The sequence below is a fragment of the Ixodes scapularis genome, unplaced genomic scaffold, assembly GCF_016920785.2.
Source record: "Ixodes scapularis isolate PalLabHiFi unplaced genomic scaffold, ASM1692078v2 ptg001518l_1__unscaffolded, whole genome shotgun sequence".
Classification (NCBI taxonomy): domain Eukaryota; kingdom Metazoa; phylum Arthropoda; class Arachnida; order Ixodida; family Ixodidae; genus Ixodes; species Ixodes scapularis.
This window is the reverse complement of record NW_024610158.1, coordinates 116,657-120,126: the sequence shown is the minus strand read 5'-3', so window position 1 is coordinate 120,126 and position 3,470 is coordinate 116,657.

Genomic DNA, 3,470 nt, shown 5'->3' with positions numbered 1-3,470 from the left:
AGAAAGAACAAAAGGGAAGAACAAAAAAAAAAAAACATGGTGGCCGTGTACGCGGGCATGAGCCGACGATGAAGGTGGAGGAGGACCCGAGATGAAGAAGATGGAGGCAGAGTGGTCTGAAAAGACCCATTGGAACGCCGTTAATGAATAGACGGCCGCCGAGCCTGCCGTTCCTTGCCACTAAGGCCCCGTGATGATGAACCGTATCGGAGGCTGCTAGCCTTTCCTAGCCAATCCTGCGCTGTGACGCGTGTCACGTGACCGGGACCTCCGCACGCCGTTGCGTCCTTCCCGAAGGTCGTGCCATGGCATGGGGTTTGGCTTCGATGGGCTCGTTGCGTCTTCTGCGGTCCGTCCTAAAGTGAAGCGGATTCTGCACTCCGTTCACCCCTAAGCTGACAATGCGGTAAGAGCTACGCGCCCGTCAGACCACGTAACCGTCTTTTTTTCCATCACGTGACCCCATTCTCTGCGCGTGGGTATGGTGGGGACCACGGTCACGTGGCGAAAGATGGACGTTTGTCTGGTCCAGCGACCGCGTATATAGCTTTCACCACATTGTCAGAGGTGAACGGGGTCCAAGGAGTCCTTTCCTTCTCTCCCTCTCTTGTTCTTCTCTCCCGCAATTCTTTGTGCCGTTTGTGCTCCACCAGCTGATGAAGACGTGTGCGTCTCGAGAGTGCGGCAGAGCGCCGGGGACGGCCTCAAAGGAAGCGCGGCCGCGTCCTTCGTCCCAACTGGCCTAATGGAAACAAGCGACCGAGGAAATGATCCATATATTCCACCTCGCGGACAGCGGGGAACGAGATGGCCGGGCCAATCGGGTCCCGTCGTGTTCTCACGTGGCCTTGGGAGCGGGCGTATATCGGTTTGGTGAGCACGTGGCTATACCGTTCCAACGCTTGGTCTTGTACACGTTACTTGAAAAAAAGTAATCGATTACAATTACTGTTAAAACGTTTTTGATTAGATTGCCTGAAAAAGAAAAGGATTAGACAGATGTCACCAGCCAGTTTGGCTGTACGCCACCGCATCGTGGGATTTTGAATAGTCATTCTGCGCATCAGACAACCTCGCTGGAGCTCTGCTCGTGCTGGGCACGAACAGTCTCGTGCACTCCCTGTGAACTCAAGTTATGACGGCGTCACGCGTGCGCCGAACGCTTGGTGAGATCGGTCTGTTGGCAGTTACTTCATAAATTTTCCGATTACATCAGATTTGTAAAACGACATATGTTTATGCCGGTTTTGAAAACGGTGGATATACCGTACCGTTCGTCATTGGGTTAGAATCCCCTAACCTTAAACCACTTATCGTATTTCACCAAATCTGCTAAACCATCCTCCTGCGGGAGACTTAGTTCGAGGATTCCTCTTAAGAAATGTTACGCAGGGCGCCTTTAGAAGGGGGAGGGTAGAAAAGTAACGGTTACTACTAGTTTTAGTACTTCCAAAAGTAATCGGATTACTGGTGCGATTACTTCCTAATAAATATGATCGAAGGATTACATATTCCTCTGAAAATTAATCTATTACACGTAACCTCATTACTTATGAGTAGCGTCCGAGTCTGGGTTGAGGATGTGGACCGCCTCAGGATCAGCAGATGCGACGAGTCAAATCTGGGATCTAATACTGGATTATCCTATACTCTTGATGTTGTAGATCTCCTGCAAAAAGTTGACGCGCGTTGCGTCTCTCGACAAAGCCCGGTGTATGCATCCTCCTCCTGCGATTGTGCGTTATATCAACACGTCCTTGATTATAATTCCTAATTGGCACGTAAACACTGCGCAACACGGTTAGCGCGAATTCGTGCGATTGCTGTTTTTGTTGTGTGTTTTTTTCTCCTGGAATCAGTGGGGTGTCGTCGAAACTATTTGTGTGAAAAGAATGGCTGATATGTGACACTAAAATAAACGAAAAAAAAAGAGATGATATCCTCTGGTACCTTTTTGAAATAAAATGCAAAAAAGCCCGATGTCGTATGTGTGCTCACATTGTCGCGCGGCGTATTTCATCCAGCGGTTTCTCGGAGAGAAATTCGCGTGTTTCCCTGCACGTTACGTATACCCACGTGGGAGAACGTGTTAGCAATGAGTTCTCTACCTGCAAGCAGGTATAACTATTCGACCGAACAGTATAATCCTCGTCAAAATTATGAAGAGCTGAAAGTTCTGTATAAAGCAACGGTTGCATAGGTCACTCTTCAAATTCAGTTAATTTCGTCATACATTAGAGAGGTGACAGGGCGCGTTGAGCAACAAACTAACAAACCTTGGCTCGACCAGACCTATTCACAGTTTTTCAGCAGAATAAAAACAAATACTCGGGGGGAGAAAAAGATATATATCGCACGACAGAAAAAGCTTTTAATCGAGCGTTGATTAAAAAAAAAAGAAAAAAAAAAGAAAACCACGTGGTCTAACCGTTCAGATTATTGCTCCATCGCCGCTTTGCGTAAGTACCAAAAGCTTTCGGAAACAGCTACTACACCGAGCTGGCACATGCGTATTGACGGCATCGTCTCTTCCGCAATATTGCAGTTTTCAACGTTTTGCGGAAAGCATCTATTTTTTTTTTTTTTTAAGGGATCTTTTAGGTATACGCAAATGCCCCGCAAAATTATATGCAAATAAAGATGATTTTACGGCGGCAACCATTATTTTGCTAGGTTTCTAGGCCGACTTTCGTGTAGGTCGTGACCGGGAAATTTCTCAGCGAAATTTCGTGAGGAAACACTGACATCGCGCGATACCATGCTTACTGAACAGTGTGATTATGTGCATACTGCGAGAAACTGATGGAGAAGGAATTATTAGAATGACTGTAGTGGGTTGATTTGAGTACCTGTCTTCGTCTGTACTCACTTTTCGAATGCTTTCGAAGAGTGAGTAGAGACGTACAAGCTTTGCGTCCGCCCACTGATCCTTCCCGGCGCTTTCACGTCCCCGCTCACTATGATCGCCTCCTCTCCCTCAGTTTCCCGCCGTATAGTGAGTGTGCAGCGCCTGGGCCGTCGCCTCCGTTCATTTGCACCACGCGGCAAGGGATAAGCGGGAATTGGCTTCGTCTTTTCGGCGTTTCTGGGCGTTCTTTGTCGCTTGACGATGGGATTGAATTCAGCTAGGCTAAAATAAATGACGGGAAATTAATTTTCGCCCTACCCGAGTTTCCCCTGGTATAGAAAGTGGCTCCTACAGCGTGAGACGGAGTGGCGCGGCGGCAAGAGCAGCAGCAGCGGCGGCGTCCGCGAAACCGCCCTGAGCTTGTTCCCAGGCTTCCTAATCGATGCCTGGCTTCGTGTGCGCGTGCCGGTTATTAATGAACGCCGCAGTCTGGGGGCTGTTTTCTTTCCCGCTGCTCCTCGCCGGTGTCGCTGGCTTTGCGCGTCGGCGACAGCTGCGTAATTCGCCGGTCTTTCCTATAGCGCCTCCGGTTTCGGCTACGCATAATTCCGGCTACGTGTGC